The following is an 18,093-nucleotide window of genomic DNA, read 5'->3' on the forward strand; positions in this document are numbered from 1 at the left end:
AAGGGGAGGTGGTTAGACTTTTTCTCTTGCTGGAGATGGTCAGTGCCTGGCAGTTATATGATATGAATAGTATTTGCCTCTTCAGCCCAAGCCTGAATGTTGTTCAGGTCTTGCTGCATGTGGGCACGAAATTCTTCAGTATCTGAGGAATTGCAAATGGGACTGAATACTAGGCAAACCTCAGCAAACTTCCCCACTTCTGAACTAATGACAGAGGGAGAGTAATTGATGATGCAGCTAGAGATGGTTGGGCCAAGAGGACTACTCTGAGGAACTCCTGCAGTAATGTCCCGGGGCTGAGATGATTGGCCTCCAACAACTACAACCATGTTCCTTTGTGCTAGGTATGGCTCCAACCAATGGAGAGCTTTCCCCCTTGGGTTCACATTGACTTCAGTTTTGCCAGGGCCTCTTGATGCCACACTGAGTCAAACGTTGCTTAGAATTCCAGGGCAGTCACTGTCACCTCACCTCTGGAATTCAACTCTTTATCCATATTTTGAACTTCATTCACAACTAAATAGGACAGGGCAGCAAAGCTTCAATCTGTTCTTGGTTGTGGGATCGCTTAGCTCTGCCTATAACATCTGCTTCCACTTCCATGAGGTAAGTGCCTCTACAGCACTACTTGTGGGCCAGAAGAAACAGGAGTGCTTCCTCCATGTCAAAGCTCAGCAGTGAACCTCCTTTGGGTGAGCGGTCTGCTTCCTCCATCTCCCATGAATAGAGCCTACCTCCCTAGAATCAGACCCCTGACCACAATCTGCTCCCCCACAACCCACACCCGGTTCCCCAGCTCACCATTTGCCCATTCCCCCCACCATGAGCCCTCACCATGATCTCTCCCACACCAATCCCAGTACATCCACCTGCTTTCAGCTTGGCTGCAGCCGTAAGCTGTGGGTTTTCCCACCCAGCAGGCAGCTAGCAAGTCAATCACAGCTAGCTACGAGCAGGAAACCTAGAGGAAAATGGTAAAAGGCGTGATGTAGTTAAAAACTCCAGAACATTTGAGAAACCCATACCTAACTTCACCACTTACAGCCCACCACCTCCACACCCCAGGCACAGTATGCCCCTCAGAGGTAAGATTGGGACCAGCATTGAAACAGTACATTTAACCCAGCTGATCCAGGTCAGTGTTTATGCTCCTCCTACACTTCTTCAACTAAGTCTATCAGCATATCCTTCTATCCATTTCCTACGTGCATTTATTCTAACTTTCCCATCTATGCTATCCACCTCAAATGCTGCTTGTGGTTGCACACTCCACACTCTGACCATCCTGGGCAATGAAGTTGCTCCTGAATTCCTTATTGAATTTATTTATTGAGTTTCTAAAAGTGTAATCTCGATAAACACGGGAGGTACCTTGATTGGGACCTTTTCTTCAAGGGATGAACAACTCACACGTAGAATGTGGCTATTATACTCGACTGAAACAAAGAACGTCCATGATATTGGGCGTTTTCATAAATTATATAATGCTGGTGGGTCACAGTTGAATATTTAAGAAATGAAACCACTTTCTGTTCATATGCCACAATGCTGAGTCAGCAGAAAGAAGTCTTGTAGTAATGTTGTTTGCTGTATTCTGGGAGACAACCATCCTGTAGAAACTAACAAACCTTTTATGTTATGGAAGTGGACATCTGGGAGCTTCTTTTTAATTATGTAGAGACTCACTGAAGTATCCAGCATCCTGCTGGACCCAGTTGTAATGGGGGGGAAGTAGCCACGTTTCTTAGGATCAGAATGCAGTTAGAAACATGTCGCAACCAGACCCTGAGAATAATGCACAAAAGCATTGTGCACTTACTTGAACACAGTGCTGGAAGTTTAAATTCAATTGGACACTATAATCTGAAAAACTGGCACTTAGCATGAAACAGTGACAGGTGGCATGGATGTGAAGTGTTCTGACAACAAGGTCTATCATAATTGTCAAATGGTCCCTCCAGAAGCGGGATTTTATGCCTTGTGGGCGGGCGCACGCCTGACCCGAACGGACATAAAATAGCGTGAAAAGACGTCAGGCGAGCGTCCCATCGTCATTCTGCACGCGCACAATCTTCAGGTCGGCGGGCACGCAGTGGTGTCAGGGTCACGCCTGCCGTCAATTAAGAGGCCACTTAAGGCCATTAAAAACCCAACTGAACCTGATTTTATGTGGCCCGTGCAATTTCACACTCGTCGCACGGGCAAAATGGGCAGGCTGGCAGCCCACATTTTGCAAAACCTCATCCAAGGGCGGGATAAAAAGGGTCAGCAGCATTGCCAGTGTGAGTGGTGAAGAGTTTAGGAGATAGTTTGCTGCTGGTTGTTTATTTGAACTTGACAGCTTCATCTCTGTCCTGAGCTTCATCCTTAGAATTTCCAGGCTGCATTTCAGGACTCATTGGTGTCTCCAAGGCCCCCAGAGGATTTTAACCATGTGGATCCTTCCAGGTAACAAGACAGTTTTCTGTTACCCTGGTAATAGGGATCGTCCTCTCTGCTAGTGGCATCTCCTCTGAGGAGGAAGAGAGGGGCAGAAGGGAGATGAGGCCGGGTGTCCCAGTGCAGCTTCCAGGGGAGGGACCTGTGGGAGGAGAGGCGCAGGCACAAGGGGCACAGGGTCAGCCAGTAGACCAAGGCAGAAGGGGCCTTAGAAGACCCCATTATCCTGCTGCTAGGGTTTACAGGTGGCAATGCAGCTACCTCAATCTGTCCGAGGTGCAATGCCAAAGGAGGCTCCGCCTCTCCAGGGAGATCATGGCCTCCATTTGTCAGATAATTGGGCCTGAGATCACCTCCAACTGTGTGAGTGGCCACCCCATGCCAGTGGCTCTGAAGGTCACAGCGGCCCTCAACTTCTATGCTTCCGGCTCTTTCCAGGGGTCAGTGGGGGATCTGTGTGGAGTCTCCCAATCAGCTGTCCACAGTTGCGTCAAACTGGTGACAGAAGCTCTGTTCAGGGTAATGACACTTATTCATTTCTGTACCGACAAGGTCAGCCAGGCAGAGTGAGCCAGAGGCTTCACGGCGATTGCTGTCTTCCCCCGCGTCCAGGGTGCAATAGACTGTACACATGTGGCCATCAAGGCGCCAGCAAGTGAGCCCGGTGCCTTCATCAACAGGAAGGGCTTCCACTCCATGAACGTGCAGATAGTGTGTGATCACAGGATGCTGATTCTACAAGTCTGTGCAAGGCATCCAGGCAGCTCCCATGACACTTATACCCTGAGGCACTCCCAGGTGCTGAGGCTATTCAGTGCTCCAGCCCAAATGGATGGGTGGCTGCTGGATGACAAGGGATATCCATTGAAAAGGTGGCTTATGACTCTCTCTGCACCCCAGAACAAAGGCAGAGCAGCGTTACAATACAAGCATTCCTCCACAAGGGCAGAGATAGGGAGGACCATGGGTCTTTTCAAGATGTGCTTCCAAAACCTGGACCATTCAGGGGGAGCACTACAATACCCCCACAGCGGGTGTCACTGATACTGGGTGCATGTTGCACTCTCCACAATCTAACCCTGGCAAGGGGGGACTGACTGGAGGAAAAGGATCTTGAGGGCGCTCCACAGACCACAGAGGATGGATCAAGTAGTGAGTCAGAAGGGGAGCACGGTGAGGAGAACACTGAGGGCATGGACACAGACCTCTGTATCCTTCAAAGAGGTAGGGACACCAGGGATGCCTTGATCCAAAATTCCTTCAGCTAGGCTGCCAAAGATCCGCTCCCACCTCATGCCTGGGCTGTCGACTCCATCCAGGATGTCTAAAATTACCCTATCCATTCAATGCCTGTGCAGTAAAGTTCAGAGACACTCAATTCCACCATTACATACTGGCATACCCTGCACCAAAAATAAAAGGTGAAGCATACTCTGGCCATTATGACATAAACAAAATTTATCTCATTTTGACAATCCAAACAAATTAATAGAGCCTTCTCTGGTCTTCAATCCCAGGCCAATAAACATAAACAAAACATTACGCAACAGAAGATCACCTGTGACCAGGCCCTCTGGTGCTCATGGTGCCTTAAACTGCGCTTGAGAGTGCTACATCTTGGTGCTCCCCCCTCTCTGGCACCGGCATTGGAGACAGCCTACTAACTCTGCTGTCCTATTGGCCTTAATGGCCTTGGTGGTCATCCGCTGGCCAGTGGAGCCTGTGCTAGCCCTGCCTGGGAGGAAGCAGCCAGTGCCAAGGCTGGCATCTCCCCGGTCATCGCAGACTCATCAGATGCCATAGTCACTGGAAGAGGGGTGAAGGAGCTGCTGCCATCATCCAGAGCACCCTAAGAGGAGCCCACAGAGTTGGCAAGTAGCTCGTGTGCCAAGGTGAGGTCGTTCTGGGCCTCCCTACTCGCCACTGATGGACGGGCACCTGGCTGGGATACTGGGTGCCTCATCCATCTCCCACACCAGCACTGACCACTTGAACTCAGTGCCTGTGTGAGGGTTTGCAGGTCCAAGCACAACCTCAGGAACCCCTGATTCTGTTCCTGGAGCTGATTATCCATGAGAGTCGCCACTCTCTCAATGGAGGAGGCAATGTGCTCGGTCATGGGTGTCAGCACAGTGCTCATGTTCCACATGGACTCCTCCACAACAGAGACCATGGCACGCACACCCTCATGGATCTCCATCAGATCCTCCCTCACATCCTGCTGGATGTCCAGCATCTGCCGCCGAATGGGTGACCCTAGAAGCTCAACATCTGCCTTCAAGTCAGCATCATCCTGGTCTCCTGCAGTCCTCTGACTGCCGGCACCCTGGGCACTCTCTACCTCTGTCTGTCCATGACTATGCAACGTTGTTATGGGTGGTCTTCTCCTGAAAGGACAGAGGAGCATGGATTAGTCCACCCTGCAACACCATCGCAGCCTGGCCAATCCCACCTGAGGAGCACCTTGCAGGGCACATCCGAATCATGGCCCTCCAGCCACAAGGCACTCAGTCCAAGCAGCCAGAGCTCGCCCCCTCGACCAGCCCCGGCCTCATTGACTCTAATACTCGTGAGCTTCATGGGGAGATGGCCAGAACTTAACATTTAAACACACTGATCCATGCCAACTCAGTTCTCACCCTTCCTGAGTGCAGCAGGTTGTTAAACCTTTTGTGGCACCGCACAACATCATGGCTGCTGACCAGTGCTGCCACCTCCTCCCAAGCTCTTTTTGTCAGGTTCAGTGGCCTCGTCCTTCCACCCCTGGGGACAGGGTGTCCCTCCTGACAGCCACCTTCTCCAGGGGAACCATGAGGCACACATCTGAAAACCGGGGAGCCGAGTACCCTCCCGACCTGCCCTCCTGCCTGTTGTGTCCAGCCGCACTTGAGGCCATAACTTTGGTGTTCAGAACGCTGCAAATATGTTCTTCCCTGGCAGCCTTCAAGAAGCTGGCTGTGCCGTTTTTAAACCGTACACCGGGTCGCCATTGGACCCGGTGGCCAACAGGCCCCCAATCCCACCGACCCCTTTCCGACCATTGGGAAGACGTCTTTCACACTGGGCGGGCCTTAATTGACCAACCAGCGTCAAATCGTGGTCAGTGGCCAATCGTGGATGATGGCCATTTCCCATCCGGTCATGGGCCGGCTGATTACGCCCATCCGCCAAGGGTAAAATTCAGGCCTAGGTTCATTTACTCAATGTCTCACACAGTGATTCCCTGGACTTGATGAGAGAAGTGGCCACTGTGTCCTGTTTCCCTTCAACCACCTTATCGATCATTACACTTCCTCCCTCAGGTATGCATGTGTTTTCTTCCCCGTTCACTTCCCTTTGTTCTTTCCATTATATTATTCATGTTTGACTTTTTTCCCCAGTTCTGAGGAAAGATTAGATCTGAAATCTTAGCTTATTTGTTCTCATACAGATGCTGATGGACCTTCTGAGGGTTTTCAGCATTTCCTATCTAACTTGCAACATTTGCAGCTTTTTGCTTTTTATTAATCTCATCAAATCATATTGGCCTCAAACACAAGTCCCACAAGTAAAAGCTAGCTCCTAAATATTTTATGTTCTTGTAACGCAAACTAAGGGAGGTCTTGTGGTGCAGTGGGTAGCATTTCTCGTTCTTAGCTGGAAGCTCTGGTTTTGGGTTGCCTCCCCAGGACTTGATCGCCAAGGAAGGTGCGTTCATAATGCGGCCAAATAGGTTAAAAGCAAAATACTGCGGATTCTGGAAATCTGAAACAAAAACAGGAAATGCTGGAAAAACTCAGCAGGCCTAACAACATCTGTGGAGAGAAAAACAGAGTTAACGTTCTGAGTTTGTCTGAGTCATCCGGACTCGAAACATTGACCCTGTTTTTCTCTCCACATTGGCCAAATAGGTTGATCGTCAACCTGCAAATCATTCGAACACACCCAAGACTGGCAGGAAGAGTGGGAGAGACTCCTCATCAGCCACGTTTGATGCAGAGTGGCACCCCTCAAGCTATAGCCTCTGGCTTCAGACTCATAACCGGTTCCAGGAAAGACATGAAAAACATACATAAGCATTTGCTTTGTCTGCCTCATGTGTCATTAGATGTGGGAACTGTTTTAAGACTAATAAAACTACAAGGGCTTTTCTAAAGAAAAGTGAACCTCAGATTATAACCGCCTTCTGTGAAATGTAACATGACTAATCTTGACAAAGCATAGTGCAATGTTTGGAGGCCACAAAATAAAGCACACTATAGTTACAGGTGCAGGAAGTGGTGGTAGGATCAGAAACATGTATTATATTTGATCCAGTTGTGTACATTCCTGTATCAACAACATTTTTCATAAGTCTAGGTTGTTTACCTAATTGAATTTTGGTGTGAGCATAGAATAAAACATTAAAAGGCATGCTAAGAGAACACAAAATAAGCCTTTTTACTAAATGTAGATGGTTTGTTTGAAAGAGACTTCTGCGACATCAATATATTTTTGAAGATGAAAGCAATGGGCTTTCAGGCTGGCATTGGGATCCCAAGATCAGCCTCAGATAGGGGTCCTGATACCCACCCATCGTCAGCATGAAATGGCTTCTGCCTCAATCCTTTACTCACGAAGGAATGACATCAGAAGTCACATGTCTCAGAGGTCACATGACTATGGCAAGCCACAGTATACAGCAGGCAACTGTGCAAAAAGGCATTTCTCCAGACATCCTCTTTCTCATAAAAAGAAAAAAATCATATTGCATTCATGATAATTTGTAGTTGCAAGGTAGCCACTTACATAGCCTATAAAGAAACCCATCACACACAAACAGAAAACTGATCATCCTAGTCTGTCTCACTTTCGCCTGCCTCTTCACACACATTGTACACATAATCTTTAAAGCGTTCAGGTCTTCTAATGAAACACATGCATGCTGTTATTGATTTCTCTAGCATCTGCTGGCTCCTGGTGAGTCTTTGCCCTCCAGGGAATCGTTGCCGTGGCAAGTGTTGCTGCTTATCCATTCTATTTGTTGGTGAGCAATTGGCCTCCGGGCCTGACGCTCATTCCATTCCTCGTTCAGTTGGTGAAATCAACTCTTCTGCATCAGCTGTCTGATGTGAAAGAGCAGCTTCCCTGGTTGTACATATGTGTCTGAGGTTGCGACCATATAACTGATCGTTCACTTTCACCATGTACGATCAAAGTGACAACTGCTTTACACAGGTTCCAAGTTGCCAAGTGGCTGACTTTAGTTGAGTGCGTTGGATGTTTGCCCTCTGACCGGCTCTCCAACTCTCAATTCCGGCAATGATTTGGCCGCTTTATCAAAGTGAAATTTGGTTTTCTGTCATTTCACTTTGATTTTGTCACTCAGTCTTGTGACTACTTCTGGTTTCATTAGCTTTTTAGTTATTGGAAGAGTAGTCTGGGTGCAACATGACATTAATCACTGGACTCGACTACTTTCCACACCTTCAGTAGGTGTGTTTCTCCACTCTAAGATCACCTTGTACACATCTGTGCTGGATCTACTCAATTTCTTGATTCCTTTGGCAATTTTCACTGCTGCGTCAACCTTTCCATTTGACTGGGGAGAGTGTGGAAATGATGTGTCCTGCTGAATTTCCCAATCATTCATGAAGTGCCTGAATTCTTCACTTGTGAACGAAGGGCCCTAACAATGTCAGGAATGTCATGATGACTGACGTGTGTTTTCAGGCATTCTACGGTCTCACTGGCAGTTGTTGGCATCAGCTTGTCTAACTTCATTAGTCTGAATAGTAATCGATGGTGACAAGATAGTCAGCTCCAAAGAGAGTGGAGCAGTCGACTCCAAGCTTCATCCATGGTCTGACTGGGATGTCATGAGTCATGAGTGGTTCTTTAGCTTGCTTAACATGATGTTTATTACAAGCACTGCACTGGCTGATATGATCCTTAATCTCATTGCTCAGGTTTGGCCAATAGAGCACTTCTCTTGCCTTCCTCAGTTTAGATTGAAATCCTTGACTACTTATATGGATGTGCTTCAGCACCTCTTTTCTCACTCCTGAATGATGACTCTCCTTCCTTAATATAAGATGCTGTCTTGGGAAATCACTTCATCTCTGTATGCCCAATACTCTCTCACAGCAACAGATGTGTTCTTGATGGTTTCAGGCCATCCTTTCATCACTACTTCCTATACCACTTGATAAATTGCACCTCATTTCATAATTTGCTTGATCTGAGCAATATGCTTGTCTGTTAGATTTAACATATCTGCTGGGTTGATGACTTCTAGACCATGTTGCGTTGTTTCTTCTTGTTGAATCTGGAAGATTTCACACTCTGTATTGGCAGCATCAGCTTCCTTCAAAGCGAGTGCAACTCTCAACAGCATGTCGGCGATGTACACCTGCTTCTCTTGCTTGTACTTCACTTCCAAATGATATCTCTGCAAGACGTCCTTTGCAGATGCTTTGGGGCAGATAGAAGTGGTTTGAGAAAGATGCTTTGAAGTGGCTTGTGGTCAGACTCTACATCACTTTTCTTCTCCCAAACAGGTACTGAATAAAATGCTTACAAGCAAAGAGGATAGCCAGGCACTTTTTCTCAATCTGTGCGCTCAGTTTGCGTTAATGCCCTGGATGTGAACGCAGTTGGTTGTCTTTGCTGCATGAGGGTTGCTCCAAGTCTTGTGTTATGGACCAGAGGTAGAGTAATTTAAACAGCCTTGATTTCTCCTCTCCTCTCCGTAAACAGAAAGGCATTCCTGATTTTTGATTTCCCCCTTTATTTTCCCCAACCCTTCAGTTTTGGAGGTATCCAATCCTCTGGCCTGAATTTTTCAGTCAGCAGGCAGGCTCAGCAGGAGCAGGCATGGATGAGGTTTCCTAAAAAACATAAAAGCCGCTTGGCCTTTTCGCCTGCCCTCCAACCTCAAGGTTGGACGGGCAGAGTAAACAACGACAGTAATTAATTCCTTGATGGCCTTAATAGGCCGTTTAAATATCAGTGGGCGCGCAGCCGACTCTGGTGTGTGCCCGCCGAATGAAATATCACGAGACAGTGCGATGTTATCGGGACGCAGGTCTGACGTCATCATGCGTCATTTTACACACAGGCGTGTCGGTACCGCCCCCTAATGGGGACTGAAAAATTCAGGCCTCTATTAATAATCCCACAGCAAATTTGAGAAAGGTAAAATAAGAGGGTTAATTTATTTTACACACGCACATGGGAAAGGGTTTCGCAATGTCTGCCCCTTTTGTACTCATACAATAAAAGAGGGATAGGGGAAAAACAGTGGTACAGGGCAAGACCACGGTAAAAATAAGAGTTATGTTTTCACGTGGGTCTAGAGTCTAGAATCAAAAGTCCAGTAGCATCTTTCAGGTGGCTTTGTCTGGCAGAATTCCTGGTCTTGGTCCTACGAACTTGGTTGCAGGTTGAGTCCACTAAGATGCAACGAAGTATTCTTGCACCCTGAGTCGGCAAAATACAGGGTCCTTTCTTGAAATCAGACTCGGAGAGAGATGGAGGTCAGAGACAGGTTGCTCGCCTGGAGTCCAGCTCTCTTCGGAGATTAGGACACAACTGAAGATAAACTTCAAAAGCTGTATAATTAAAGGAATTCAAACAGCTCAAACCTCAGACATGTGGCAGGGTGATTTTGGGTTGAGATGTTCAGCTAATGAGGCACCTGGTTGAAGCCTATTGTGTTTTGGAGCAGGTAATGGTCAGGCCCTTAGCACAATATTGGAGATTAGGAGTCACAAATAGCTCTACCTTTGTCCATAGCTGGCCGGTGCAGGCTTATCGTCTACGAATCCTTTGTGTTGGCTTGAATGGCTTATTTATACAATACAGGTCACATTCCAGGAAGATGATGAGGTAGCCTTTGACCATTGGAACAGCTTAGAATCTTCCAGAAACCAGCATGTGATCAGTTGCAGCCAATTTATCAGCTCAGCCATTTGTATATATATATATATTTTTAAAGTAACCTTCCTGGCTTCTGACCAGGACACTTGTTTCTCTGGCATCACACTGCAAGACAACCTCATGGTTAACACTCTAGTACTTCACACTGACATTGTCATCTTGAGTTGTTTGATGTGAGTGAAAGCTGCTTCTTGTTCTGTGCCCCAATGCCAAGTCTCCTTTGCAGTGAGCTTCCGCACTCTGATGACAAATTGAGCAAGGACTTTGCTAGGTTGTTCACAAATCCTACAAATTGTTGAACTGCCATCACATCTGTTGGTTGCTGCTTCTCTGCTACCGCTCACACCCTATCAGTATCAGGGTGAAGTCCTTTCACTGTTAACATGTGAGCTATGAATCTGACTTCAGCCATCTTCAGTTGCAGTTTTTTATTGTTTAACTTCAGGTTTACCTAGTGAGTCATCTCTAGCAGTCTCATTAGATTCTGCCCATAGTCTTTGATGGCTCCTTCCATCGTTTCTCCACATTGCAAGACTAGCAGATCAACGATGATTAATTCCACTCCTGGAAGGTCATTGACTATCTCATGCTTTTGCTGTTGATACTCTTCCACAGCAGTATAAATGCCAAATGGTTTGCACAACTATCTGTACCTCCCAAATGCCATTCAGAATGTAGTTAGAAAACTACCACTTTCATCCAAATTCACTTGCCAGCATCCATCCTTTGCATCTCGGGTGGCAAAGACTTTTGCCTTGACAAGTTGCGGCAAAATTTCTTCAAATGTTGGCATGGGGTGGTGAGATTTCTTCAGAGATTTAGTGACGTAATTTGGACCTATGCACACTCTCAGCTTTCCTGGTGTTTTCACTGCTACCATGCTGCTAATCCAGTATCTAGGAGTTGTCACTTTCTTGATTACTCCCATCTTTTCAAGCTCCTCTAACTTGATTCTCAGGCTGGACCTGAGGGCAGCTGGAAGTCTCTCACTCTCATCTACTTCAGGATGACATTCACCAGGTAGACATCCAGGACCTTTGTCAGGATCTATTCAGCAGTCAATGGCTTGGTGCAATTGAAACACTGCAAACGTATTCTGGTATATGGAGGTTATCAGTCCAAGCTGTTGACTTGTTTCAGCTGGGACGAGGGGTTTTGCTTAGTGTCCACTAACTGGGACTGTGGATTTTCTTTCCTTACATTGCATTGGGCTCTCAGCCAAGTTAGCTTTCCTGGGGTGCACATCATTCCATCATATAGTCTCAACTTTACCTTCAATGACTTCAGTTTTGGGTCACCATCTTGAGCAACTTCACACAGGTCTATGAAGCTCATGATGTTGCACGCAGCACTGGTTTCTATCTGACACGTCACATTAACTTGATGCTGCCCTTCTGCAGTCATAATTCTAATAGTCACAAACCATTTTTTACCTTGAGACTTGACAGTACCAACCTGTTCTAGAGTGTAGAGCAATTCATCAGAATCATCATCCGACATCTCTCCAGCAATCATCTTTATAGGCTTGCTTTTCTTCCTTCCAGGAAAACACTCGTGTACAAAATGATTCAGCTTCTTGCAGTTAGAACACAGCATTCCCCATTGCTGGAAATGTTTCCTTTTGTGTGATGTCCTCTGCAATATTTACACCCAGTACTCTGGCCTTTATCTTTCTGCTGGCCCTTCTGTAAATAGTTCCTCGTTTTCTCCATTGTCTTGTGCTTGGGAGGCCTGAACTGCCTCTCACATAGCGCAAAGCCTCATCAGTTCTCCCATCAATACTCTTCAACTGATGATCAATCGCCGCAGAGCATCTGCACATGTCAATAACTTTCTGGAAAGGAAGTTGCTGTTCTCTCAGCAGACATGCTTTCACGGCAGGATCTCATGTTTCTAAGGCAATCCTATCTCTGATCACAAGATTCAGCTAGATGCCTCAGTACAGTCACATACTGATCAATATTCTCCACCCTCTTACTGAGACCTGGTGCTGATCACATAGTGTTGATAAATAACATTAGCAAAGGGTTCAAAGTGGGTTCTCAAGACCTCCAACATCTCACAAGATTGGCTTTTCTGCTCCTCAGTGATGTCTAGCATGCAATACAGCTTGCAGCACTTTTCCCCCTGCACTGATAATGAAGTTGTTACTCTTATTTGTTCAGATCTCTTGTTTAACTCTGTGGTAATTTCATCATTCTTCCACTAAGACTGGAAGTATTTCCAATTCATTCTCAAGTCTGACTCCATCTCCTTAGGTGCTGGTACTGGTACTGGAATATTCAAAGCCATACTGACTAATCCAGCAGTCATTTCCTATACAAAGTTGCAGACTGAAGTTTTAATTATTCTCTGCTGTTTCCCTTACAGATGCTGGCTCTCTTCCAGCTATCAAAATCCATTCAATTTCAGCTGTATACTCCTGACACCATCTTCCATGTGGTTGGTAAAATGGCTTCTGCCTCAATCCCAGACTCACAAAGGACTGACATCAGAGGTCACATGGCCCAGCGATCACATGACTATGGCACGTCACATTGCACAACAGGCAACTGTGGCCAAAGGCATTTCTCTAAGCAGTTGCCTGCATTGAAGTCATGAAATAAAGAGGCCTGAGATCGGCAGGGCCATCGGAGTGGAGGGGAAGCCCCTCCACAGAGCTAATGCCGAACGCGGTCCTGGGCTTTCAGCCCACAGCTCCATCGTTGGGGAATGGAACTTTTGGCCATCTCTCAATAGAGCTGGCAGCCCAGAGGGGGGGAGGGGGTCACTCTGCTGGCGGGAAATTACCAACACTGTTGCAAAATGGCCCATAAGTGGGGGCTTTAATTGCCCTAACTAGGTGCCTGCCTCCATGGAGCAGGCAGATGTCTCAATCCTCAGCCCACCACGGGAAATACCCTCCAGATGCAGGAATGCATTGAGGAGTCTCCATGACGGCAGGAAAATTCAGCCCGCTGTATTTATTAAGTTATGACATTAGGGGGATACATACATCATTTTTAAGAATGTCGTGTTAACAAGTCAAGACTAGATAGGATGATTGTTCAGTCCAGATGTGTCCTCGGCCGGGATTTTCTGGCCCCGTCGCGGGTGGGACCTGTCGCAGGCGAGGCGGTGGCCCAGCCAGGGGACCTGCGGTGGGACCGGAAGGTGTGGAAAATCCCGCCATTCCGTTTTGATGAATGTCATAGGGTCGAATTTCCCGGTCGGCATGCGGGGGTTGGCCCGACTCACCGACGCATAAAGTGGTGCACGGTGATGTCTGGCAAGCTTCCCGGTGTCACCGAGCGCCATCGTGACATTTCGTCCAGCGGGCGCGCTGTTAAGGTAATTGAGAAATCAATTGAGCCACCAACTGAGTCCAGCCTTAATGTTGGCGGGCAGGTGGAAAGCCCGAGCAGCCTTCACGTTTTTCAGGAAGCCTCATCCATGAGCGGGACGCGGTTTCCCTGAAGCTTTCATTAAATAAATTAATGAATTTTCATGAATATAAAAACATGCCCCCCCCGCTCATGTGACACAGTCACATGACAGGACATGTTTAAATAAATTTTTAAGTCATTTATTGAATTATTTTAATCTCCATTCAATCTCCCTGAGGCAGCTCCGTGCCTCAGGGAGATTGCTGCACTCTTTCACACGCATCCGCGAAAGAGCACTGGCCCCGACTCCCCCCGCTCCCCCAGCCCACGCAGGTGGTGCTCAGTGTTACCGGTCGCATATTACGCTGGGCGGGACCTAATAGGTCCACTCGCGTAAAACGGCGGCTCGGAGCCAATCAAAGGCAGCGATTGGTTCCACGCCTGCATCCGGCCCCGTCCCCGCCCTCCTTAGGAAAGATCCAGGCCGTAGTCATCTTCTCTCTTTACACTTGCTGACTGATCAGTTGTACCCTGCCAGCTAACACTTCCTGTCTTGATTTCAAATTTTCAGCCCTTGTCGTTTTTCTATTTTATTTTTATGATGGGTAATTTTCTGTTACTGAAGGCACCATAAGCAACGTGTGTTACCATCAAAGCTTGTTGGCTTTTCAGATTTATAATAAAGAGGAACTGCCGTGTGTCAAGACTCTCAGTGGCTAGGGGTTGGTACAACATATAAAAAAATGACGCTGCCTCAAGGCAGGAATCTCTTTGTTTTTTTGGTGTCTTTATAAACCCAAGCACCAGTTTGGACCTGGATTCTGAGGCAGTTCTACTATTCAGTAATGAGTTGCAAGTAGCATTCAGCTATTACATTTTTTTTAACTCCTGCGGCGCGTTTATAAAAGCCTGTGCCCCCGTCCCGATCTCCAATCTCAAATCATGCAGGAAAATGAAGAAATTTTAATGTCCAGTCGGTGTGCTTGGCAAGCTATTCGACAATCAAAGGCATCAAAGTTGAGCAGACCAGTTTTTACCCAGTGGTCACTCATACACATCTCCAGCGGGAGTGATCAGGAGACCTGGACACATGTCTCCATCCTAACCTGGGGATTCTGAAATCAGTTGTTGCAGTCGTATTACCCTCCCAGCTGAGGTTAACTTTCTGCTCTTACTGACTGGTTACACTCCATATAGACAGCCTTTGCAGCCACTATTGAGCAACTGGATCAAAGCTCTGATGGGCAAGGAATTAGAAGCAGGGCCCCTTTATTCCAACAGTACTACATAATCTGTGGAATGAACAAACAGGGAAAAATTAGTTCAAAATTGCATTAAAATCCTTCATCTATAAAATGCTGAAGGTGAAATATATGTTAATTGTATTTTAAGATATTACACACAAAAAATACAGTAGACTTGCATTACTGCACCAACAAAATATTTCAATGTTCTGCTAGCTCTTCTTTTACATAAAATGAGATAGAATTTCATGGAACTTGCAGAGTAGAAACTAGTCTATGCCAATTATACTTCTTGTGAGCTTTGTCACACTCTAATTACCCCTTCCCACCCTGCTTTCATATCCCTCTATTTCCTTCACCCTCATGTTTACAACAAGCTTCAATGGGTTAATGTTATCAGCACCACTTCATTTTTTAACATTTCTCCCATGAATGTGGGCTTCACTGGCAAGGCCAGCATTTGTTGTCTCTCCCTAATTTCCTTTGAACTGAGAAGCTTGTTAGGCCATTCCAGAGGGCAGTTAAGAGTCAACCATGTTGCTGTGGGTCCACAGATTTCCTTCCTTAAAGGACATTAGTGAACCAGATGGGTTTTTACAACAATTAATGATAGTTTCATGGGTCACCATTACTGAGACAAGCTTTTATATTCCAGATGTATTAATTGAATTTAAATTCCACAAACTGCCATGGTGAGATTTGAACCCATGCATCCAAACCATTAGCCTGGGCCTCTTGAATACTAGCCCAGTGACATTACCACTCTGCCACCATCTCCCCCAATGTGACAGTGAGTTCCACATTCTCATAACTATATTGAAAGAAATTATTTATTTAATCTACTAACTCCGAGTCTTTGTTTTCTGTTTGGCAGCTACATTTCAATTCAGTCTTCCACTAGGCCCTGATTCCACACACCCTGACCTTTGTCACAAATCTCCCATGTGGCACCTAATCAGAGATCTTCTGAAAGTCCATCTATACCGCATCTGCTGCGGTGTCTTTGTCAACTTCATTCTGTTAATTTCTTCAAAGACGTCAGTAAGATTGGATAAATATGACTTTTTAGAAATCCAAGTTTATTATTTTTATTATATGCTCTGCCTCTGGATGTTTTGTTATTGGAGCTTTTATTAAAGATTCCGGTTATCTTTCCTGCTATTAATATCAAAGTAAATGGTCTATCATTCCCTGGATTAGTTCCATCTCACATTTTAACAATGAAAGAATCATATTTGCCAGTGCTCTGGCACTAAGTCCTTTCTCTCATTGAACTTTTAGACATGGCTACTAGTGTCTGTGCAATCTATCTGGAAGCTGGAACTTGGCCTCTTTAAGTTTGGTTAGTTTATCTAGTATCTTATTTCTTTCTATCTTGACTGTTGTGATATTCCTCTTGGCTCCTTCTGCTATTGCCATTTCTTCTTTGTCAACCTCTTCATTGAAAATTGAGGCAAAGTATCTCTTCAGTAATCCTGCCAGTTTAGTATCATCTCCTATGAGTTTATTTTGCTTATCGTTAAGTGGCCCTATCTTTGCCTTAATTCTTCACAGCCATTCCACTGACACCACAATTAGACATGAACGCAGTTATTATGGAAGAATTATTGAAGCCGTACAAAGTAACACTGTGAATGGAATTTATTTTCCTCTGCAGAAACATGAAAGAAGGATCTTAAATGTGACATGACACTTACAATGCACTTAATAATGGAAACCAGGAAAGGTGAACTCTCCAAGTAAATTGAAACAGGCAGCAGATAAAATTTCCTTTTTGGTGGAGTCAGAGAACAGTGTAATTACTTTTTGCAGTTATATTTTCCATTACAAATGACAGAATATTCATAAAGCCAGATGGATATAATTGACACAGCTTTTGTAAGAAATTACAGAACTAATTAGCATTTTGCACAGCACAAATTATGGCAGATTAAAATCCGTTTCTATGTATATAATTTCATTACTACTATAAGGCTTTATTCATAGTGACGTAAGTAACCTTAGGAAATTAGTTAATAATATCTAAACCTACAAAAATAGTAATTCATTTGCCAAGGGTTACATTTTACTGGTCAATGTCAAGGGTTTATAAATTGAAATTAATAATGTGTGTGTGTTTTTTGTGAAACAAGTATTATGCAGCCACCGGTGAGCAAGTCTGCTAATCCTTTCCTCACATTACATGGTAATAATGCTCTGCTTTTATTTGCACTGATTTGAGATTTAAAGTGCTTTCGAACATGATATTATTGATAAACGTGACTGGTGGGAAAGATAGGAAATTCATTAAAGCTAAGGAAATGACACCAAAACAGAATTCCAAAATCAAAATATCCAACAGCTTTGAAATGCCTGAACGAAACCAATTAAGAAAGTTAGGGCAGAGTTTTGAGCTCATGGGGCAGGCCGGCCCAGGAGTGGCCTTGAAAGGGTCCATCGCCTGCTCTCGGCCCCTGACCGCCACTTCATGCTGGCGGGCCAATTAAGACCCGCCCAGTGTGAAACGCAGCTCTTCACTCGTTGGCAAGCGGCAGGCAGGGGCAGGGGCCTGTATGTAGGCCGCCGGGTCCAATGGTGACCCGGCGGCTGGTTTAAAACCGGAACAGTCAGGCCCTGGAAGGCTGCTGGAGATGAAGAGAATTCCAGTGTTGTGAGCAGACGAGTAGAAATTATGGAGAGTAATGTGTCTGCGGACGACAGGCGGGAGGGCAGATCGAGTGGGCAGTCAGCTCCCCCCAGTTTTCTGATGAGCACCCCCCCGCGGTCCTCCTGGAGGAGGTGGCTGCCAGGAGGGACACACTTGTCCCCAGGGATGGAAAGAGGAGGGCACCGCACCTAACGAAAGAGCTTGGGAGGAGGTGCCAGTGCTGGTCAGCAGCTGTGATGTGGTGCGGCACAACTGGGTCCAGTGCCGCAAGAGGGTTAACGACCTGCTGCGCTCAGGAAGGGTGAACACCGTGTTGTCATGGATCAGTGTGTTGAAATGTTAAGATCTGGCCATTCCCCCCCCCCCACCCCCCAGTGGAGCTCAGGTGTGTTAGAGTCTGAGTGCCGACTGTCAATCACACCGGAGCTGGCCAAGGGGGTGAGCCCTGGCTGCTTGGACTGAGTGTCTTGCTGCTCTAGGGCCACGACTCGGATGTGCC

This window comes from Carcharodon carcharias, chromosome 2 (assembly GCF_017639515.1).
Source record: "Carcharodon carcharias isolate sCarCar2 chromosome 2, sCarCar2.pri, whole genome shotgun sequence".
Taxonomy (NCBI): domain Eukaryota; kingdom Metazoa; phylum Chordata; class Chondrichthyes; order Lamniformes; family Lamnidae; genus Carcharodon; species Carcharodon carcharias.